The sequence below is a fragment of the Phalangium opilio genome, unplaced genomic scaffold (genome assembly GCF_054372755.1).
Source record: "Phalangium opilio isolate 3A_F unplaced genomic scaffold, DU_Popi_V2 ptg000002l_1, whole genome shotgun sequence".
NCBI classification, from domain to species: domain Eukaryota; kingdom Metazoa; phylum Arthropoda; class Arachnida; order Opiliones; family Phalangiidae; genus Phalangium; species Phalangium opilio.
The window spans coordinates 10,513,263-10,538,506 of NW_028324144.1; the positions used below are offsets into that span (position 1 = coordinate 10,513,263).

Here is a 25,244-nt window from a genome sequence, read left to right on the forward strand (position 1 = left end):
CTGGACTCGGACGACGAAAGCTTTGTGCAGGACGTCCTGCAGAAAAATATTGTCGGGTCCAGTGGTATTGAGGGCTCCTTTCGCGTTAGAAAGGAAGGGCAGTACTACGAAACTAAAGTCCCCCCACGCCAAGGGGATTACTTTATAGACGCGGCAGTCTATAAATTTTTCGATATTAGAAACTCCCAGCCTGATAAGGTCTGGGAGTGTAACCACAAAAGACTGAAAATAGTTTTAAAAAAAAACAACAAAGAAGGCGTTAAATTCCTTAACGCCTTCAAGAAGCTGGTGGAGACCGTCAAACAGGACGAGGAAGCTAAACAGCAGCCCCCCAGTAAAGTACGTAGCTATTTAACAATAAATCTGCAAGCCAAGTCTTTTCTAATTGTTTTATTTCTGATAGAAATTCAAAAAATGAGTTCGAGCAGCAGCAGCGACAGCGACTCGGAGGGTAGTGAGAGAGAAGAACACGCGCAGGTAAACCGGTACTACACAATTGAGCGGCAGCTAGACAAAACGAGTCGCAAATGGCGCTGTAAACAAATCGATTTGCGTATAGCTTTCAAAAATTTGGATGACATCCCAACGAGAGATTTTTTTCGAATTTTTCGAAAAATTCTCGACGAAGTTATACGTAAATTAGTAACCGAGAATCCCGGGTATAATCGGGTTCGATTTGTTTTAAGTTCCCCCGGATTGACGACCCCCGTTAATATTAAATTTATAAAAATTGACAAATTCACCAGTAAGCGAATTATGCGCACCATCTATAGAGTGACGCAATCTAGTCGGGACTTTGTCTTTAATGGTGAAGATTTTCAGTTTGACATAATTTTTTTAAACCTCGATGCGAATATAGGGACATTGTATAAATCCATTAAAAATAGAACTTTGGTTAATTTGGATTATTTCGTTAAACAAAATAACCAATTTATTTTTATGGAGAATAATGATAACCTCTGTTTTGCTCGAAGTTTAGTTCTGGGTAAAGAGATGGCCGATCGCAATTTTTACCAACAAAATAAGCAAGGTCCGCCCTTTAACCAGAACAATTTTGACAAACTGAAACGCAATAGCACCCTCGTGGGTAATATTGCGAAAATCTTGCACCGAAAAGCCGGCGTCCCCGAAGGTTTCGTTACTCTAGAGGATATTCAAAAATTTCAAAATTACTTAGCTTCCCATTATAGGATCGTAATAGTTGATGCTGCGAATAATTTTACCATATTTTTCAAAGGACCCCAAGCTCCTAAATTTATCTATCTCTTAAAAATTGGCGACCATATCCACCCCGCAAAAACTTGGCACGGCATGATGGGGGGTTGTATCTCTTGCGATTTATGCCTGAAATCTTTTTACAAATATAATTTGTTAAAAGAGCATAAATGCCCCGAGGATACAAAACCCTATATATGTTTTCGGTGTCAAGGAGAAGCTTTTCATTTAACCAGCGAGGATGTTTTAAAACGTTGCGACGAATGCCACCGCTATTTCTTCCCCGGCCCCTGCTTCGACACTCATGTTCTTAATGGCACCTGCGCGAGCCAAAAACGATGTTTAGAATGTGGGTGGCTGATGGGTGAGGATCACGACTGCAATCCGGAATGCTCTCAATGTAAAATAGTTCATCCGCCAGGTGAACATTTTGTTATGCCTTTGGAAACCAAAATGAAAGCCTCGCGGTTTATTTATTACGACATTGAGACTATTCTTAGAAATAATATCCACGTCCCCATTTTATTAGTTTGCGACGTGCAGACTGAGGCTGGCTTTGAAACCAAAATTTTTTACGGCGCCAATTGCGTCGAGCAATTTTTTAATTATTTATTTAGCGTAGAACAAGTAGTTTTGACTGGACAAAAACGTAAAACGTACCGACCACGCTTTACTAACACTCAAGTCGTAGCTCATTACGCGAAAGCTTTCGACAACTTCTTAATTCTTAACGCTTTAATTCATAGACATGTCACCCCTGCCGTTATTTTTGACGGCAGTAAAATTCTCATGATTCATCTCGAGGGACCGCAAATTAGATTTCTCGATAGCTTTAATTATATTAGTCAGCCTCTGCGTAATTTCACCAGCATGTTTAACCTCGGCGATGTGGCGAAGGGATTTTTTCCATTTGATTTTCATACCGAAGAAAATCTAAATTACATTGGCGTCATCCCTGAAGCTTCGTACTTTAACGTAGCTCAAATGAAGGCCAATGATTATCGAGATTTTCAAACTTGGTACGCGTCAATGGAAGGATCTATTTACAATATCAAAGAGGAGCTTATTAAATATTGCATTCAAGATGTCCGAGTCCTGAGACAAGGCGTCGAAGCTTTTAGAAAAATTTACGTTGATCTAACAAAATTAGACCCTTTCTGCTTGAAAAATATCACTTTGGCGGGTGCTCTAACCACTATCTATCTTAACAATTACTATAAACCTTACAGCATGGGTATCGTTCCTTCTAATGGGTATAACGCAAAATTTAATCACAGTCAAATTAGCTTAAAATATCTCGCTTGGGTGGAGAAAACGGAAAATATAAAATTGCGAACGGCTTTAAGCTATGGCGGTGAATATCGCGTGGGTCGCTATTTAGTCGATGGCTATAGCGAAACTCCGCCCAAAATCTACGATTTCCACGGTTGTTACTTTCACGGTTGTCCATGTCAAAAACGTAATGTCTACAATACCCAACTCAAGGCCAGCAACAGATTTCTGTACGAGCGGACTTTAGATAGAGAGTTGTTTATTAAAGAGAATATGCCCGGCTACGAGTACACATCGATTTTTGAGTGTCAATTTGTTAAGCTTTTAAAAGAAAACGCCGAAGCTAAGGCTTTCTGCAAAAGTTTAACTTTTCGACCTCAAATATCAGCTCGTAGCGCTCTCTATGGGGGACGAACGGAAAATTTTGTTCTCAACTGCCACGTTCAAGGTGAGGAGAGAATTTTCTGCAAGGATATTATTTCTTTGTATCCGAAAGTCTGTCGTGATTTTCCGTACCCTAGCGGCCATCCCATTATCTATAACAGAGATTTTGACAAATCGCCAGGGTGGTATTTTGGTGTTATGAGTTGTCGTCTGCTGGCCCCTCAGGATCTCCACATCCCCTTAATTCCCTTTCGCAGCGGTGGTAAATTAGCCTACGCCCTCTGTCGCACGTGTCTAGAATTGCGAGCGGAAATCTGCGATCACACGGTCAATGAACGGGCTTTCGAATCAGTCTGGCCAACGGTAGAAGTCTATGCCGCTATGGAGCATGGTTATAAACTCCTCGATATATTCGAGGTTTACCATTATCCAAAAACGGAATATTTCTTCGCCCAGTACATGACTGATTTTATCGCCTTGAAAGTGAAGAATTCCGGATTTCCCGCTCACGCGCAAACGCCTCTGCAAAAAGAGGCGTATATCGCCGATATAAACAAGAATGAAAAGCTTTCTCTGACCGTGGCGGATATTCAATCAAATCCTTCCCTGCGTAATATCGCTAAAATTAATTTAAATTCTCTTTGGGGTCGCATGGCGCTAAATACGGGAAAGATTCGCAGCATCTTTATCAACAATTACTACGAATTGATACGATACGCGAGCGATTACACTCTGGAACTAGTCGACTTACGGCCAATCACAGATTCAATCGCTCTCTTATCGTACAAAGCCAAAAGCGATTACATTCTAGACTACAAACTGGGGTCGGCCATTGTGGGTAGCTTCGTCTCGTGCTACGGGCGACTCGAATTGAACAAGATGCTGCTTCAATTAGACCGCGCAGCTTTGTATTGCGACACCGACTCAATAATCTACCGCCATCTACCGGGAAAATTTAACATTCCAACTGGCAATCATATTGGTTGCTGGGCGGACGAACTCGGCGGTGATTATATAACTTCCTTTTGTAGTACCGGTGCCAAAAGTTACTCGTTTCGCACTAGCAAAGGAAAAGAAGTTAAGAAAATTAAAGGGTTGACGTTAAATCGAGAAAATCTGGAAAAACTTGACTTTGAAACCTTTGAAAGTGTAGCGATGAATCCGGAAAAGGAAGTTACAGTCAATGTCCCTTTTAATTTTAAACGGGACAAATACAAGCTGCAGCTAGAGGCCGTTAAAATCACCAAAAGATTTCGCCAAACCTCGAATAAGAGATTGTTGAACGCCGATTTGACAACCAGTCGACCCTACGGTTTTAAAGAGGCAACACCCGCTTCAACATCTCTTTTGCATGAATTACGAGGCTAGGCGAAGACATACTTTCGAGGGCTTGTGGGAATCTTGCGTTCCCATCGAAGCCCTGGCCAAAGACGGTTTCTATCTTGCAGATGTAGAAACACAGACGACGCGCTGCGCCTTTTGCGGCATCACCTTGTATCAGTGGCGTTGCACGGACAGTCCATCGAGGGAGCATCGCAAGCACAGTCCATCGTGCGCGATGGTTTCCAAAAAGCCGTGCAACAACAAACCACTGCGGCAAGGGTTTCCCGACTTCCCGACCAGCGAGGGCGCGGATGTTTGCGACCATCTGGTCCAGACACGCCCAACCACCACCAACGAAGAGCGGTCGGGAACCGAAAAAGTGCGCGTGCGCATCCATCCGTCGTGTTCGCTACAGTAGTGCGTGTTTACATCCTACCACCCTCCGAGTCGCGCGTCAACTTTAACCTCCTCAACGCCCAACGCTTCCGCCAGCGTTGTCTGGAATTAGAAGAGAAACTTTTTAAAAAAACAATTACTTCATAGGGGAATTTTTTTTTTTGGGTAAAAGGGTTTCGTTTATATTGTTTAAATATTTTCTAATTTGTGTTTATTAAGGGTCTTTGGTTTTTGGGCTAATTGTATTTTTGATTATATATATATTATATATATATATAAACTGTTAATTAAAATAAAAATGTTTATTAATCAAGATGAATCCAGCCGAGTCAGTCTCGCATTCTTTAAAGTTCCAAACACCCGCTCAGTTTCTAATCGTGGGGCCAACGCAAGCGGGGAAGAGTTTTCTTTTAAGTAACTTATTGCAAAATCATCAGCTTATGTTTGACCCGCCGCATAAAAAGGTTATTTATTGCTACGCGGCCTGGCAGCCAAACTATGAAAAATTGAAACAATTGATTCCGGGAATTCAATTTATTCAAGGCTTGCCAACGGCCGATCCGGATTTTTGGGAAATGAATCGCGATTCCTACTTGATACTAGACGACTTAGCTAGCCAATTATTTAAGCAAGCTCATATTGCCGATTTAGTGTGCGTGACGTCGCATCATTTAGGGTATACGGTCATTATTATTACTCAACAACTGTTTCCCAAGGGTAGCCAATCGCGGATAATTTCTCAAAACTCTTCCTATTTTATAATAATGAAAAATCCTCGCGATGTTGCCTCTATTAGATATTTAGCGCAACAAATAAGTCCAGATAACCCGAGACGTATTACGGATGCGTACAGGCTAGCCACTAAAGAACCCTATAGTTATTTGTTAATTGATTTAAAACAAGAAACTCCGGAAAATTTACGATTAAGGTCGCGTGTTCTACCTCACGAATCGCCTATGTATGTGTATGTAGATTAAATTTAATTGTCATTTGAATAATGGCCCCACGCGTTAAACATCGATCAGGAAAACGCTCCCGACTCGTCGTAGCCCGTCCCTCAGCAAAGTTTGCCAAATTTGTCCCTTATTTACAAAGTTTGCGTCAAACTAGCTGTAAACAACGGCGAACCCTCTTAAACAATAGTAGCACGCCCCAATTAAAGAGCATTCAGACAATTTGTAAGAATTTAAAGGGCGGGGGCATTTATTTGAGTAAAGACCGTAAGAAAAGGTTAGCAAAGTACAAGAAAATTATTAGACAACTCGGATCAAGTACCTTGTCGCAGAAAAGCAAAAAAAAGCTGTTGTTGCAGCAATCAGGTGGTTTTCTTACGACGTTGCTTGCCGCAATTTTGCCTTCAATTGTCCAAGCCATAGCTGCTAAACTATGAAACAAATGGTTCTTGTGCCCGCTAGCGCAGTAACTTCAACAGCTGCCCAAGAACACTCGGTCTTGGACCGAGAGATTGATGATATTTTAAAATCGCCATTGAATGCCTACGATAAATTATATAAATATTTAGACGCTTTTAAGAAATATTTAAGTATCGAGAAACAAATTCCTTTACCTAAATTTGAGGTCGTAACACAAGCAATGTCCAATGTCCCCACGCCGCCATTACCGGTCACCCCTAAAATGCCCCCGCGAAAAAAACAATTGTCATGGCCGAACTATGCCACGTCATCACCGACAACAAGCGCGTCGGGCAGTTCTTTTACTACGCCTAAACGAACCGAGCCTCGGCAAAAGGTTTTTAAAAGCGAAACGGCGGCGGGGACACCAACACGAGAAGATTTTTACCAGCAATATGGGCCGACCTATGTTGGAGATATGGTGAAACGGCAGGCCGAAGTTCTTGCAAATCGTTTGCAAAACACATTTTTTACGCCAAAAAGAGAGCTAGAAGAAGGGGCTGTCGGTTATGCAAATCCGGACGCTTTTCAAGAAGAAATTGTCGATGAACAAGAGAATTTAGCGGAGGCAAACGGGGACAATTTAACGGACTTGGAAAACCTGTTTGAGACGGCCTCCGCTAAACAGAAGAACAAGAAAAAACAGAAAAAGCCTCGGAAAAAGAAAGACGAACTTCAAAATCTCGGTCCAGTAGTGCCATCTAACGAACGAAGAGCTAAACACCATAAATGGCGTGATATTGATTAAATGTAATATTAAGACAAATAAAAAATTGTTTTATTGTGAACAATATCTGTGTACATGTTTTTTTAAATGTAAAGATAAATATAATAAGGCGACATAGTCGTTAAGTTTAAGGTTATCAGCGTAAATAGCGTCTAATATCGTCTGTCTAGCCACGCCCTCGCAACGGAGCGCTAGGTACAGACTACAATGCAGACCGCACAGTTGAAAGAATGGATGCTGAATTTGTTGTTTATTGTAAACAACTCGTTTCCCGTATCGTTTTAAATTAACTTTATAGTATCGCGGCGAATTTCCGTACGTGCAAAACATTTCTACGGTATTGTTATTAACAAAGACTCCTATCCAATGTTCTCCAGCCTCTCCAGCAGCTTCGTTATTGAATATAAAGCAAAATTTGGGCCTTTTAGGACGTTCTGGGAGTTTATCTACTGGGAAGCATCCTAAATAGTAGGGTCGCGTTCTTTTGTCGCAAGTTAAAAGAGCGTTTATTTGCGAAGTGTTCATAATTTAGTCTCGGGTAACGAGACTTTTTGTAGTTCGGCGCCGTAAAAAACACCTAAAATTTGCTCCCCCTTTAAATCCGCTACGCGATAGACGGGTGGTGACCTGGGTATGACGTCAACAACGCGAAATATTTCGTCAGTAAATGTGCCACCCGAGCTAATTTTTCTAAATACCCGACTAGCTATAGAGAGACGCACGTCATCACCAACTTTAAGCCTCGGTGCGTATCGATTAATGCCGTTTGATTTCCCGTACAGTTTATTCCAAATGATTGACTCGTTATCTATATTAACATGAGCCGGTGCAATTCCAGTAGTTGAATGAACCCGTTCATTATAGGCTTGAGTAATTAAAGGTAAATATTTAACGTAATTTTTATTCCCTGTGGCTGTAATAACCCGGGCAATTTGTTCCTTAATTGTTCTAATAAAGCGTTCCGCTAGACTGGCCTTATGCTGACTCCGGGCAAAATGTATTTGCACATTGTGCCGTTTCAAGAAGGAAGCAAAGTTGCGCGAACTAAATTCCCCACCAAAGTCAGTGTATATTTTTAAAGGGATCCTCTCTCGAAATATGGTTTTAAAAGCTTCGATAACCTCGCCAGATGTTTTGTTTCTAAGAGGTATTGTCCATCCGTAGCGGCTTAAGACGTCAATGACGCACAAAACATAGCGAACATTTTTATTAAAACGTTTCAATTTCGGTAGATCCAACAAATCAGCTTGAAAAACATCGTCCATGCTCGAAGCGTACACCTGGTTGGTTTTGAATCGGAAACGTCGAAATCGGTGTTTCGTGTAGGCCGGTTGTTTCTCGAGAAAGGCGACTAATTTTGCTTTTGGCACGTGCGGTAAGGCCTTTTGTAATCTCGCTAGCGACCCATAAGCGGCCGGATTAGCCACGTCGTAATAAATTTTTCTAATTTTAGCGTCCATGTCTCAACAAGTATAAATAACGACTAAATGGTTTCCCAATAATCAACTTTATTTAATACACACAAAGGTATTTTATAAAAACAATATCAGTTAAACAAATACGCTATATCAGTACATTTATTTTAATAGCCATAAATCAAGGCATTCTTTAAATCGGCAAAACTGTTGACAAAATAAGCGTAAATATCCTCTTGATCCTCGATCCATCCGTGTTCAGTCTCAAATTGATGCAAAATTTTCTCACGATCCAATTGAGGCAGCGCTTCGTGCAAATTACGTTCGACTCGATCGCTGAAATTTGTGTCAAATTCCGAGCAGCTTTGAGAGTGGCATATTTGTTTTCGACACTCGACGTTGGCGCAAGTGGAAGTGACGTCAAACAAAGTGGTAGTGAGCTCGTTTAAAATTAATTCGCGCATGCGACAGACAGCTATCCCTTTAGCTTTGAGATCCTCGTCAATCAGCGGCTTTAAATCAATCAATGTCTGCCATCCTGTTTTGTTCAGGCTGAATCCTTCGCTGGTGCTAAAGTTCAGAAAATAACGACTGCCGCTGCCTCGTTCATAGTATCGAAGATCGATTATACGTTCATCTTTCGAGTTGACGAAGCATTCCAGCTTGAGGCGCTCTTTGACGGGCAACCAAATATGATAGCGAGGTATTTTTCCGTCAAAAAAGGACGTGAGTTCATTTTGAAACCGAAACAAAGCGTACCAGGCGTTAGGTTTTAATATAGTTTTTGTACGCGTATCCGATCTTTGAATTAATATTTTAGGTTCAATTGACTCAATGACGCAAATGTCGAGCTTTGGCGTGACGGTGTGTACTGGGTGCATATTGGCTCGCGACTGATATTGTATTTATAAAGTTTTAGTCTTTTATACGTTGGGGTGATTATAAATAATTTCTCTGTTTTTAGATATTATTAATTGGTTGTTTGGAAATTCGGCCATGACAATACACGTGACGTTTTCGGTTAGCGGAGAGCTAAATCTTAACGATAACCGCAAGTTACCAGTCTGGGGCATGGAATTTAAACCTAACGAAGCGAGGTGTTCTCTACTCAAATCAAAAACAACGACAAAAAAGCCCTTCTTATATAAATAAAGAATTGTAACATCTAACGTATTGATCGTCGTCAAAATTAGGCGTAAAGGGAATATCAGGATAATTTTGAGAATTTAAAGAGAATTGCATGAAATCGAGTTTGAAATGTTGGAGATCCAGGGGGTTGGAAGTTGCTTCCCCTACAAATTTTTTATTAGTAACGAAAGCCACGACAGTTCGCGAGGGTAATTGCCCCGTAAACAAGCTGTCCCTAATAAAATCTTGCGTTCCGGTGGTTATTAAGAAATTTTTCATAACAATAGAGTTTACTTCGTAGCGAGCGTTTATTCCCGAGTTTAACATCTGAGCGTGAGCTAGCTGCAGCTCTGGATTAACCTCAATTTCGCGCGTAAACAAGGTGCATTCCGTTAAATCAATCTTATACTTTTTGCCCGTTTCATTGTGAATAATAGCGAAATCCGTGGAGCTTCGATGAAGTCTAATTCGCACCTCGATATTATCTAGTAAGAATTTGGGCGTTTTGAACATATCCAGAAATAATTCGCCAATTACATCGCACGTCTTTGATTTTGCCACGCGTTTAGCGCGACGACCAATACCATTATCTTCTTTGTTAATATTGGCGTCTTCTAAAGCCGTCGCCGGATCGATAATGGTATCCAAATAATATAACATAGAAGTTAACCAGGAATTGGCCGCCGTTTGTCCATAATTTAAAAGTATTTTAAAATAGGCCATATATGGGTACATATTATTAGGTTGCTGGATGGCAACGCCATTAAGAAATAATTCTACTTGACAAAATAGCGAGGCAATTATTAAATTTGTTACCGAGACTTTCTTTTCTGCATCTGGAACGGCCGTGCCGTCCTCGTGTAAAACGCGAAATTTTATTCTCAAAAGAGTTTTAGTCAAATCATGATAATTGTTTGAGGGAGGAATGATAAATTCTACATATTTAGCATTAGTTAGTGGGGCAATTGGATAATGAGCAGTCGTTTTAGTCCCCACAATATTATTATTCACCACTGGCTTTTCAAATACTTCAAAATCGGATAGAACACTTTCGTAGGTCGACATGTTTAGTCTAGAAAATCGCGTTTAGTGCGTCGCTTAACACGTTTGCTCCGGCTTGTTTTAGCAGTCCTCTTTCGTTTTCGGCCCGTCCCGCTCTGAGTGTTGACGAACCGGTCCACGCCTTTATGTAGTAGGGAATTTATAGATTGTTTGACATTTCTTTTAATAGATTCACGTGGTGATATGGTGGGGTTTTGAGCATCGCTAATAACTCGGCCTGTCAAACCCACAGCTGCGGACGCTAGCGTACTAAGGGCTGGCCTAATAAAGGGTGTAATTTTGCGTAATAAAGAATTAAAGATGCCGCCCACACTGAAGCGACCTCCGGATTGGAAAACGTTCGCGTGTAAAGATGGCAGAGACGATCCTCTTTGGAAATACAGAGTATATCTATTAGGCACCATTGCTCCTGTTCTATTGACGTCGACGCCTAAAAAACAGTTTAATATATACTTTGCCTAAATTAAACGGGATATTTTCCCCGTAATCGGATTTCAATTCAATTTCAATTTCTTGTATATCGCTGGTTGAAATCGGATAAAAGTCGATATTATTAAATATTTCCTGGTTCTCTTCGTCTAGCAGCGAAAAAGCCGGCATTTTTATGAAACGTAGCAGAGGGGCTTGACCACCACCCACTACTTGTTGACGGATAATATTGGTATAAACAAACATGGCATCGACGCCTCTCATGATATCCGCGGGATACTCTGACGTCTCGCTGTTGATATACCGATCCAACCAGTGATGGGCGCTCTCATCTCCTACTCATAATTTTGAGTAATTTCTGAGTAAAGGAGAGGGCTTTTTTGAGCTTGTGATATGAGCAGGAGAGGAGAGGTACTAAAATTTGAAATTGGAGGTGAGTTTGAGATGAGAGGTGGTTTTTCAACCTCCATGAGTAACTTTTGTGGTGAGATATTTTATTTTCAAAATTCGGAGAGATAACCTCGTGTTGAGAGAAATTGTTTTGGATCATGAGGAGAGTAGTTGGATGTGAGATATGATTTTTCGGTAGTCCATGAGTGGAGTGATAGGTGAGAGGCTGTTTTTGGGCATTTTTTTTCTTGAAGTGAGTGTATGATATAAGTTTTTGCTTTTCCATGGAATGAGTGGTTGATATGAAATAGGTTTTTTAATGTGCTATGAAATGAGTGGTTGATGAGTAGTTCTTACACTAGATGAAAGGAGTGGTTGACGAAATGTCGTTATACTTGATGATAGAAGTGCTTGGTGAGATACTGGATGAAAGGAGTGGTTGACGAAATGTCGTTATACTTGATGATAGAAGTGCTTAGTGAGATACTGGATGAAAGGAGTGGTTGATGGGAGACATATTTTGGGCAGTAGGTAAAAAATACTACAACTTAAAAATAGAAAAGAGAAACTTTGCACCGCCTGAAATTTAAATGAGTTACTTTCAAAGGCGAAACCCTACTATCTCAACCATAATAAAGGTATATTTAATTATGTTGTGGCTGTCAGTTTTTTTTTTCAGCTAAACGGAAATTACGGGATAACGTATTTTGAGTTTGTACTTTTGATAAATTTTGAGATTATCTTTGAAGCAAGTTATGTTATTTATAAGTGTTCAAAGAATTTAAAACACGCGTTAATAAGATAAGCTTTAGTATTCTTAAGGGCGGTAGAATATCGACTACTGGTAATGAAGCTAGATTACCGATGGACGCGCAATGCCCTAATACGTTTTCTTTCCAATGATTCTAAACAATTTTAAATAATATTAAGACTGAATTAGAAGATATTAATAAAAACTGCATTTGTAGACAAAAAAGGGAAAATGTAAAAGATAAGTATAGAAAATTAATTGCCTGAAGTACAGATATTAAAATTTTCCTTTTTGAAGAAATGACTATAAATCATCAATTATCTGAAAAAATTCTTATCCTAGTTTTTTCACCTAAATTTCACTTGCCCAAAAAATTTAAACACAGTATTTTTCTAGTAGTTCTAGAAAATAAGTCACCTTCAAGAATTTTTTAAGGGATACAATGTTCTACTTTATACTTTGCTTATAGAAGATTCAAATACTCAGATATCTGAAAAAAATGTAGCTTGATCAGATTAAAGTTTTATATTATAAAATTGGAAATATTGATATGGTATATATATCAGTTTAAATTTTTATATTTTAAAATTGGAAATTTTACTAAGCGGAAAATAACATAGGCATTTTTATGGGGCGCCATGTCGGACATAATTCAGAATATGCAATCTGATATATATACGTCAACTTTGATATATATACGTCAACTTTGATATATATACGTCAGCTTTGATATATATACGTCAGCTTTGATATATATATACGTCAGCTTTGATATATATTCGTCAACTTTGATATATATAAGTCAGCTTTGATATATATACGTCAACTTTGATATACGTCAGCTTTGATATATATACGTCAACTTTGATATACGTCAGCTTTGATATATATACGTCAACTTTGAAATACGTCAGCTTTGATATATATAGGTCAACTTTGATATACGTCAGCTTTGATATATATACGTCAACTTTGATATACGTCAGCTTTGATATATATACGTCAACTTTGATATACGTCAGCTTTGATATATATATACGTCAACTTTGATATACGTCAGCTTTGATATATATACGTCAGCTTTGATATATATACGTCAGCTTTGATATATATACGTCAACTTTGATATACGTCAGCTTTGATATATATACGTCAACTTTGATATACGTCAGCTTTGATATATATACGTCAACTTTGATATACGTCAGCTTTGATATATATACGTCAACTCTGATATACGTCAACTTTGATATATATACGTCAACTTTGATATACGTCAGCTTTGATATATATACGTCAACTTTGATATACGTCAGGGTTGGCAAAAATCCGGATAATTTGAATAAAATCCAGACCAGTGGTTTTAATTGGATTAAACCGGATTTTATTGGATTTATCCGGCTTAATTGGATTAAACCGGATTTTATTGGATTTATCCGGATTTAAAAAAAATTGTCATTTTATTTTTTTTCTGAAGGCAAAGTACTTTTGTTTCGCTCTTATATGAAGTTGGGGCACTCCCTAGTCCTGCCGCAGGGCCGGAAATAAGAAACATTTCTTATAGGACATGTGTCCAGTGACCCCCGCGATTTGACTGGAGAATTTATTGGACATTGTCCACTGACGTGTGCATAAATAGTGCCGCATCTTCATAGTCAAGCTATCAAAGCTTCAGAAAATTTATTGGTCAAAATTTCCAGTGAGCCCTTAGTTTTGAAAAAAAACATATGACATTTAAAAATTTTATTGGACAATGTCCAGTGTCCTGTGCTTAATTCCGGCCCTGAATTGCCCCGGTTCCAGTATAAAATCGTCTGCCAATTTAACTGCTAAAATGTTTTCATGAAATCTATTTCTTTCCTGAGTGCACGAGCCTAACACTAACTTTCGCTTAATATTGTAAGCTGTAACTGGAAAGTAACTGGTAACATAACTAGGCCTATTAGTTTTATCATTTATAATAAATAATATTTAGTTATCGCTTCTTATATTTTTCCTTGTTTCTAGTTGTATTTTAATTATTTTTATGGCACAAAATTGATTTTTTCTCCATTCATAATTAAGCCGGATATTTAGGTGGATTTTATTAAGTGGATTAATCCAGGTGGTTTAAACCGAACTGGATAGGTGGTTGCCAACCCTGATTACATAACAGAATATTTCGAGTGAAATAGGAAAAAAGCAATTCTTTTAACCTCAAAGGGAAATTCTATTTTTAAATCCACGAATTCCACTATTTTTCTCACGCATCATTCGCCCGTGGGGGCTAAATCCTAATTCGTACATTTGATTGAACGTTTTTGCCTAAGTCTAATCTGAGATTAATAACCCCCTGGATAGGAAAGCGAAAAGGGAGGCATGCATGGATAGGGCATCGCCATCTCTAGCGCCCCTATCGTCAAAAATTGGAAAAACGTTACCCCAAATAGAAATACCATTGTCTAGACTAAGGCCACAGCGACGCCAGGTCTGTTTGGGGTAACAAAGTTCAACTTTTTGCCGACTGAGGGCGCTACATTGCGATGCTTTTTGAAAACGGCCGGTTTTACTTAGCTTTCCTATCCAGGGGTTATTAATATGAGGATTTTAACTTCCCTCGAAACAACTAAGCCTAATTTAATAATTATACTTTAAAAGATATGCACGATAACCATGATGGTAACGTATAATTATAGTCCAATAGAGAAACGAGGGTCGGGGGGTCGTATCGGAAGTTATCGGAATCGGATCTATCTCTCTATCGGTCTGCTGACGTATATATATCAATCTTGCTGACGTATATCAAATTTGACGTATATATATCAAATCTGACGTATATCAAAGTTGACGTATATATATTAAAGCTGACGTATATATATCAAAGCTGACGTATATCAAAGTTGACGTATATATATCAAAGCTGACGTATATCAAAGTTGACGTATATATATCAAAGCTGACGTATATCAAAGTTGACGTATATATATCAAAGCTGACGTATATATATCAAAGTTGACGTATATATATCAAAGTTGACGTATATATATCAAAGCTGACGTATATATATCAAAGTTGACGTATATATATCAAAGCTGACGTATATATATCAAAGCTGACGTATATATATCAAATTTGACGTATATATATCAAAGTTGACGTATATATATCAAAGCTGACGTATATATATCAAAGCTGACGTATATATATCAAAGCTGACGTATATATATCAAAGCTGACGTATATTTATCAAAGTTGACGTATATATATCAGATTGCATATTCTGAATTATGTCCGACATGGCGCCCCATACATTTTCATTGTGATTTCACTATTAGTGTCGAAAAAATCTGTAGATTGATCGGTATCGTTCCTTTCAACCGAATTCCCAATGGACCGAAATCCCATTCGACCGAATATCCCGCAATGATTTTAGATTTCCAGCCCAATGGCTATATTCCCGATGGACCGAAATCCCAATCGTCCGAATATGCCCCTAAAAAATACATGAATATAACTTGAAACACTGTAGCCGTCAGCGATTCGGTGGTGTAGTGGATACGATGTTGGACTACGAAGCGATAGGTTGTTGGTTCGAATCTCCGAAAGGTATGTTAATAATATTAAAAGTAAATGTTTCGTAATACCATAAGGAAATTATACTCTCTCTCTAAGGGCCCAAGATTCTATGTTACGGATGAAATGTATGTATGTCCGATTTGGTTAGCCATCCGTCTCATCTCAAGTGGTATAATAATTGTATAGCCTAAACAGAGGCCGAGCGCATTCGCTGCAGAGTAACCCGGCATTGAACATTTTTCCGTCATTCAAAGATTTCTCACGACAGCTCTTCGTGATTTTTACTAAGCGCGAATTTACCTCTTGTGTCTGAGAGAACTGGGGGGTTCTGGAAATTCTCTTACTTATTTTTTCCCCTCAGTCCTTCCTCTCTCGCGTCTCGCCACTCGCCTCTCCGCCTGTTTTAGTTTGATTCCCAACCGCTTGGGAGCGTTATCTCAGAGCTCGCCTCTAGACCACGACCGGCTTAGGATATCGGTCGTGGCTGATTTTGAAAATTATTTTTCTCTCCCGCGAATTTCACGAAAAATTCGGAAGGAGCCCCTATACAAAATCTACGTCACATCTAGCAGAACTAGATGTTTTTAATAATAGATGCGCTTGGGCCCTTAGAGAGAGAGTATAATTTCCTTATGGTAATACTAATTAAAACGCTCGCTTTCATTCCTTTCAAGGCAAGAGATATATAGAATTAATAAACAAATTGTGCTTAAAATGAAGTGCAGTCTTAATGGTAGTTCCATCAATGTCTTTAAATTTTAAATTAAAATTTTAATATTTTGGTTTCGGGTGGGTTAGGTTAGGTTAGGTTAGCTTAGCTTAGGTTAGGTTAGGTTAGGTTAGCATAGGTTAGGTTAGCATAGGTTACGTTAGGTTAACTTAGGTTAGGTTAGCTTAGGTTAGTTTAGGTTTGGTTTGGTTTGGTTCCAATAATTCGTTGACACCTTTTCCAAAATATGCTCCTTTTAATTAGCTACCACCTTTTCCAAAATATTCTCCCTTTAAATAGCTACCACCTTTTCCAAAATATTCTCCCTTTAAATAGCTACCACCTTTTCCAAAACATTCTCCTATTAATTAGCTGCCACCTTTTCCAAAAGATTTTCCTATTAATTAGCTGCCACCTTTTTCAAAATATTCTCCTATTAATTAGCTGCAACCTTTTCCAAAACATTCTCCTACTAATTAGCTACCACCTTTTCCAAAACATTCTCCAATTAATTAGCTGCCACCTTTTCCAAAATATTCTCCTATTAATTAGCTGCAACTTTTTCCAAAACATTCTCCTACTAATTAGCTGCCACATTTTCCAAAATATTCTCCTTTTAATTAGTTACCACCTTTTCTAAAATATTCTCCTATTAATTAGCTACCACCTTTTCCAAAACATTCTCCTATTAATTAGCTGCCACCTTTTCCAAAATATTCTCCTATTAATTAGCTGCAACTTTTTCCAAAACATTCTCCTACTAATTAGCTGCCACATTTTCCAAAATATTCTCCTTTTAATTAGCTACCACCTTTTCTAAAATATTCTCCTATTAATTAGCTGCCACCTTTTCCAAAAGATTTTCCTATTAATTAGCTGCCACCTTTTCCAAAATATTCTCCTATTAATTAGCTGCCACCTTTTCCAAAATATTCTCCAATTAATTATCTGACATCTTTTCCAAAATATTTCTATTATTGCTTATAAATTGTTCGTGGTAAGAGGCGGGCTTTTAATACTCATATAAATAATCTTTTTACCTCCAAACAAGGTTGGGTTGGGTTAGGTTAGGTTAGGTTAGGTTACGATTGGTTAGGTTAGGTTAGGATAGGGTAGGTGAGGTTCGCCGTAATTAAAACGTAGTTAAAATAAGTGCAGTAATACATTTTCAACTCACATTTATTTTAACAATAATAAGTTGTGAAATTAAAAATATATTTAATGCAAAACCACACAGTATGTCTTCTTTCAGTTCAATAGAATTTCGGTCCAATGGGACTATAATAAAATCGCACCTTTGGCTACGTTCGGTCGAATGGGACCCCAAAAAAAAAACCCCTTCTGTCGAATGGGAATTCGGTTCAATGGGACCAAAGCGATTGATCGTGATATCTTGAGAGCTACACAACACGTAAATTTTTAAAACTTCGAAAACTTTACAATTAACGAAAACGTTTTTCTGTCCATTTTCTTCTCCTTAAAGGGCCGAATTCTCAACCCAATTGTAAATGTTTGAGAGAAAATAAAATGCAAACGTGTTCTTTTTTTAAATTATGCATATCTTTCATGTTAAATTATATTTACTGAAATAAATTTGGTGAAAAAAATTAAGATAAGAATTTTATCAAATAATTGATGTTTTATAATCATGTTTTCAAAATGGAAAATTTGAATATCTCTTACTTCAGGCAATTAATTTTCTACACTTATATTTTACACTTTTCCCGTATTTGTAAACAATGACATTTTTATTAATAATGTTGGACTTCACCTCTTTTAATTTTGCCTTTCATTATTTTTTATCTGATTAGCTTTGATAAAACTCTATTAGATGCTCACTGAGAACAAGTACTTTGCGCCTTATTTTATGGCATTGGTGCATAAACGAACACCAAATGCTCATATATAAAAACAAAAAGTACACTTCATTGAAGCTTGCTCGAGCCATGTAATATAATAAAACACCCTTTTACAATGAGATTAGTGCTTATTTAATAATGAGATGAGCGCTAAAAATAAAATGATGTGAGATTGAAGAAATAGTTTTGAGTTCAAAACTAAGACTTCATGAGTGTTTAAATGAGATGAGTGAATAATACCAGATGACATTGCAGGTGCTTAAAATGAGATGATATACAAAACCCGGGATAAACTCACCGAGAGATATATCTACCAGAAAAAAAAACTGAAAGAAGAGGAGGAGAGGAGAGCCAAACTAAGGCTCTGATTTGAGGGCTGCCACGAAATGAGAGAAAATGTATATTACCAGGAGTTCATAATAACCCCCCTTCGGGGGGGAAGTACGAAACTTGCCATAGAGCTAATGGTAAAAATCGCGAACAACAAGATTTTGTCGTTGCGCATATAAAGGACTAGCCTGTTGATGGACATACAACTTTACAGTAGATTGTAGTAGTATCTATACTCCTTGGTTTTCGTTCCAAAACTTGTCTGGGAGCCTGGGATCTCCGTCGTTAAGAAAAATGGCGAGTATGTGGACGTAGAAACACGATGGAATTCTTATATTTAAAGATACCGTTTTAATTTAACCACGGAATTCTCACACATATCACAAGAAAACATTAATGACTATCGTTTAAATGTTTTGTAGAAAACTAGAAACCATCGCAAAGCCAACTTCTTAGCCAAGGCTTAATGTACACCGCGGCTGACCGCGCCAACAGTCGCGACTCGCGAGCCATTTTCGCTCCCAAAATCACAAGATAAAAATAGTGCTAACCCGGAATATGGGAAATTAATGCGCGTGGGGTAACTATTTCTTTGGGAGTTAAGCGGTGTATAAATCCGCTGAGCTTTACGGCGAAACTTTGTTGTTACGGGCTTTTTAACTAGTTTCGTACTTCCCCCCCCGAAGGGGGGTTATTATGAACTCCTGATATTACTGAAAGGAGAGGACTCAAAAATGAGTTTTCAATAACACTGACGAACAGTAGTGCGCTTGATATTTGGTTCCATTTTATAAAATAAAAGAGGTGAGCCATAGAGGAGAGGTTTCTATAGAAAAGCGCCATTTTGATCACGCGAGATGAGATGACATTAAATTTGAATTTGATAAAATAAGGAGAGGAGAGGTTTAAAAATATTTCACCATCTTATGAGATGGGAGAGGAGAGCGGCGCTTTGATCAATATTTGAAAAAAGGTGTGAGTGGGAGAGGGAATAAAAATATCAAAAATGCCCATCACTGGATCCAACTGCTTACTACTAAAACCTAACAATCGTCCCAGGCCTCTTCCGGGTGTTGTTTTGGGAAACAAAATTGAGACCGTATCGTTCAGTTTTGAAACCGTGACGGTTCCGTCTACATTCTGCCAAAATTTTAGACTTTTTCTATGCGTCGGCGACATGGCTTCGCTCATAGCACTTAAAACATCGCTAATATGATAATATACCCCGGGAGGAATCTCGCACGCGAAATTATCAACTCGTCTGGCTTGAGACCCGGGTACATACGGCTGGTCAGCCATATTTGGGTCTTCTGGAAATCTATCCACATCGTATTCGCTAGTCCAAAAATTATTATCCGCTGTCAGGGTCATTATTCTTAATCGAGGATTTACCAGAGCCACTCCCGAATGACTGTGTTGAAAAAATTCTCCCTCTTCGGGAATGTTAAATAACTTGGCCATTGGTCCAGCTACCGAGACGCGAACACCTGGCTCTATTTCGATACGAACATAAAATCTATCTTCCAGAGCATTTTTGAGAATGTACATTTTAAAATACTGGCGAGGCATATATTCTTGAACCCCCAATAACTGGTTTATGATTTTTAAATGTAAAGAGAAGGGAATTACGGCCCCGCTTGCCGTAAAATCGCAAATATAATCGCCCGCGGGTATTTTGATTTTTGCGACACTAGTCTTAGTAAATAGATGCATTAGTGAGTCATGAACGCGATAATTTACAAATGTGTCATCAGTTGTTTTGAAATGCGTAAAATTACGCTCTAAAGGTTTAGTGGATAGAAACGTCCCACCAACGTATTCAGCTTCTAAATTTAATATATCACGCAATTCCTTTGGGAAGAGCATTTCAATTTTTGCCGGACAATAGACTCTAAAATAACGTTCCGCTCCTTGCTTAATAACGCTAAATTCGGCCTGATGTAATCTTAAAGGGTCAAAATTGCGCGCAGTTATTTGGAGGTTTTCGGCAATTTCTTCATAAATCTTATAATCATCTGTCGATCTAAACTCGCCTGACACTTTAAAAAAGAAATAAAGCCAGGGTTCTTCCCAGGCGGTATAGCGCTTTATGGTTCTATTGACTCGATATTCTATGTATGCATTGTCTTTGTCTATAGTATATTCTTCTAACGTCATGCTCAAGGGTCCTAGTTGGTGTTTTCCGGAGTAATATCTATCGGGGTCAGCGCCAAGCAATTTAGCTACTTGGGGAGAAAATTTAATTTCCACCCATTCTGGTGTTTTGAAATTATACACGATAGCATACCCCCAATTATCTACTGTGTGGTATGTTACTTGAATTTTTTTAAATACTAATTTTTCTAAAGTGTTGGCTACGGCTCGATAAAGCCCTTCGGCGTTTTTCTCTGGCGTTTTACTGGCTTTAAAAGTTTGAGGTAAGAACAATACTGTGTAATTGTCATAATCTTCAGGGTTAATAGGCTTAGGCTCTTCGGGAATAATTGGGGCAGGCTTTTTTTTCGGCGGATCAACCGGCTGCGGAAACAAGGGTTTTTCATCAACCGGTGGTGGGGAGGGGGTCGGTAATATGGGTAGCTCAAAAGTAGAGGATGTTGTAGAGTCTGGAGATTTTGAGAGATCAGGCTTGGATAGGTCGGGGTTCGGTAAGTCAGGTTTTGAGGGGTCTGGAAATATATATATTTCCTCAACCTCTGTCGGCGAGGGGGTCGGCGTCAGTGGTTCAAAGGTAGAGGGTTTCGGAACCTCGGGTGCTGGAATTTTAGGGGGGTCCGGAGCTGGTATTTTGGGGGGATCCGGAGCTGGTATTTTAGGGGGGTCCGGAGCTGGTATTTTAGGGGGTCCGGAGCTGGTATTTTGGGGGGATCCGGAGCTGGTATTTTAGGGGGGTCCGGAGCTGGTATTTTAGGGGGGTCCGGAGCTGGTATTTTAGGGGGGTCCGGAGCTGGTATTTTGGGGGGATCCGGAGCTGGTATTTTAGGGGGGTCCGGAGCTGGTATTTTAGGGGGGTCCGGAGCTGGTATTTTAGGGGGGTCCGGAGCTGGTATTTTAGGGGGGTCCGGAGCTGGTATTTTAGGGGGGTCCGGAGCTGGTATTTTGGGGGGATCCGGAGCTGGCAGCTTCGGTAGTTCAGGCTTGGGTGGCTGCGGTTTTGGCTTTGGCTTTGGCTTTGGTAACTCGGGCTTAGGTGGTTTGGGCTTTGGGTAGTAGGGTTTCGGTAAGTCAGGTTTAGGTGGGTTTTGTTTTGGAGTTGTTTGTTTTGGAAAAGTTATTTTGGGTGGAGGGGTTATTTTAGCTGGCTGTGGTTGTACAAGTACTACGGGTTCAGTCGTAGCAACGGGTATCGGAAGAAAAGGCGTAGTTCGTGGTAAAATAGGTATAGATGGCGGTACAGGCCTATATTCCGGCTGGGGCTTTTTTCTTATTGGCGGAACTTCATAGTTTGTTTTACGTTTAATGGCTGCCTTAGGAATGTACTTGTAATCAAATTTTTTTTTAAAACTATCTCCAACATTATCAATTTCGATTTCCACGTAATTATTAGTGTAATTTAAACTTATATTTTTAGCATGCTTTGATACAGGATATTTGGATATATAGGGAACATCTTCGTAATTATTCTCTTTAAATTCTAATAGCGTGGCCAAGGGGGAATCAGCTGGTATTTTGAACCGTATGTTTTCCTCTCCTAAAACTTGCAGGTAAACGGGAAAGTTTGTATCTAACTGTTTTCCTAGGGCCCCGTCTTTATATTTATTCACTAATTTAAAAGATAATTTGCCTTTTAAATACGGATGACTGTTTACATCATCATTTAAAAGCTCAACAAAATTTTGAGGCAGTTCGTACTCTTTGGTCTTGGTATAACGATTGACTGGTATCTCTATTTTTTGATATTCAACAGGCTCTCGAATAGCCGCATATTTGTCACTATTTGGATCATTTACGACCTGAATTTCAAACTTGTTAAACTCTTCGCTTATATTCACCCAATGATTTGGAAATATGATTTCCGCCAACCCAACTTCATAATCACTAGTCAAGTTAAGGGGCTGATGCAAATAATTTTTAAAACTTGACTGAGTATTGTTTGGATATATATCTAGACACGTATTAGACGCTAGAGTTAAAAAAAAGGCGTCATTCATGACTGACGCTTGTTCACCAACTATCACTGATCTCTTAGGCTAACGTTATTTTATACATAAAAAAAGATTGCCAATGGCTCGGTGGACTGGCCGGGATTTGAACTCGCCACCTTTTTGGGTATCACAATAGTAAACCCTGCCTTAAACCATTGAGCCATTGGCAATCTTGAAAAACACTCAGTTTATTTTCATCAAAACAACAAAATTGTTAAGCCTTTAAAGTCACTATCCTTGAACCATCTACATCAATAGTTCATTAACCCGTTTCCAATAAAATATTATCCTCAAAACAAGGAAGGTTTTAAGTCATCATCCTTACACCATCTACGTGAAAGTCGTGAATACTTAATTAAACCGCATCCAATAAAATATTTTCCTCAAAACAAGGAAGGTTTTAAGTCGTCATCCTTGAACTATCTACGTCAATAATTAATTAAACCGCATCCAATAGAATATTTTCCTCAAAACAAGGAAGGTTTTAAGTCGTCATCCTTGCAGCATCTACGTGAAAGTCGTGAATAGTTAATTAAACCGCATCCAATAAAATAGATTAAAGATTGGGGGTCGGTAACAAATAAATTTATCGAAAGCATTGCCTAGAGAACTCTTCTAATATTAAATTTGACCTCGATCTTTTAGTATATAAGAACCGTGTTTTAAAGAGAGAGTTATCAGTTGTTTAACTAGACGCTTATCCATAAAACTACTCAGTACCAGTACGAAGATGTCTTTACCCGCCGATCGTGGACTCACACAGCTTTTGCTGTGTGAGAAGAGACCAAATTCGATTTTACCATCCGTCTCTTCTCAGTCTTAGTCTGGGAAGAGACCAAATTCGACTCATGTGCCTCGATTTCCGTAACTTGTTTTGTAATCTTTACTGGTTACATGCACAAAAGTTGCGGAAATTTGCGTGAAGTCGCATTTTTGCGGCCCACCACTCAACATCGGCCATGGTTCGGGACCAAATGCAGGAAATAGAACAAAAAACCAGGTCGAATAATGTTGAGGAGGCTCATGAATCGACCTTCATTGCAGTAGTCAGTTGTATGGACGCAAATTACGCTGCAATGAAGGAGAAGTTCCGGCGCCAACAACCAGACCTGGACGAGAAGACCAGGCCCCACAGTGGCTCGAATGCAACTTCCTTTGGGAGGTAAAGGGTCAACGAAGAATTTTATGGGACATGGCCCGTAAAAGCTCACAAGTCACACCCCACCACATAAGGTTCTACGTGCCCTGCACCAGTTGGAACACGTTCTCTTCAGTGGGTCTCTAATTGGAATCACGACTTCGATGTCCTTCTCAAACTTAACAATTTCACGACATCAACGAAGTGGCGAAAAACAACCAAGCCTCGGCCCATGATCCTCGAGAACGTCTTTCTGCAACAATCCTCGATTACCCTGCCTGTCTTTCATCAAAATTCATCCGGCATTGCGGTGTGAAAAGAGACCAAATTCGATTGTTCTGACCACACAGCGTGTAAAGCCTACATTTTGAGATCAAGAAGTGCCAAAAACAACCTGTTTTGGATCTAGAAACCTTGTTGTTGTCCGGTAGAAGCGGCGGTAAATAACCTTAGTTTTAATTTAGGATTCAGTGTGTAACGCGTTTTTTTTATGGGGATGCCGAACAAAGCATTCCCAACTCAAAGAAAAGAAGTATTGAACTTTTTGATGACAAACAATGGCAATATCTTTGTTTATATTTATATTCTTGTTATTCTCTATTTTATTGTATATATTATTTGGTATTTGTTATTAAAAAATCTTTATTTGTATATTTGTCTTTGTTTCTCAGCCATGGGCTTATGGCGGGAAATTCAAACAGGGATCTGGCAAAATAACACAAGTCTGGGTTGGTTTAGACTTGTTCGGGGGCATAGCATGGTGGAAGGCAGGAATTCCCATAGCACGGTGGAAGGTAGGGAATATCAGGTAAGATTTCTCCATAAAATAACACAATCTAGGGTTGGCAGTTCATCAATCTAGGGTTGAAAAATAACACGCCCGAGCTCGGGCCAGTCCGGACTTGTCTGGGAAGTTTGGTTTGAGTTGGGTAGTGGCGGCCATCTTGGGGTGGCGGCCATCTTGGATCTCTGCGAATCTGGGTGGCTATCACTACTCTTTCGAAATTAATAAAAAAATTTCAAAAAGTATGTAAAATGATAATTTTTAAATTGATAAACCCTTCTAAAAAAATTATTTGAGATAATAATTCAAAGAAATATTTGTTTGATTATCAAATATTCAGGTGAAAAAACATTCTTTCCATATTCTACTCTTGGCAGAGCCTCGGTGGTTCAATGGTAGAATTCTCGCCGGCCACGCGGGAGATCCGGGTTCGATTCCCGGCCGATGCATGTTTCGGTCGTCATTTGATGCATAACGATATTGTGTTTAAATTGTATTATCATTACTTCAGGGTCTTTCGAAATTAATAAAAAAATTACGAAAAGTATGTAAAATAACAATTTTTAAATTGATGAACCCTTCTTAAAATATTATTTGAGATAATAATTCAAAGAAATATTTGGTTTGATTATCAAATATTCAGGTGAAATAACATTCTTTCCATATTCTACTCTTGGCAGAGCCTCGGTGGTTCAATGGTAGAATTCTCGCCTGCCACGCGGGAGATCCGGGTTCGATTCCCGGCCGATGCATGTTTTGGTCGTCATTTGATGCATAACGATATTGTGTTTATATTGTATTATCCTTACTTCAGGGTCTTTCG

The 25,244-nt window shown here is 38.9% G+C and overlaps 2 non-coding genes across 2 annotated transcripts; both read left to right on the forward strand.

Moving 5' to 3' along the window:
- The first annotated feature begins 24,799 nt into the window (after window positions 1–24,799).
- TRNAG-GCC (transfer RNA glycine (anticodon GCC)) lies at window positions 24,800–24,870 on the forward strand. Its single transcript has one exon. It is a non-coding gene; the product is annotated as a tRNA-Gly (tRNA).
- Window positions 24,871–25,102: 232 nt separating this feature from the next.
- Window positions 25,103–25,173, forward strand: TRNAG-GCC (transfer RNA glycine (anticodon GCC)). Its single transcript has one exon. It is a non-coding gene; the product is annotated as a tRNA-Gly (tRNA).
- The last annotated feature ends 71 nt before the right edge of the window (window positions 25,174–25,244 follow it).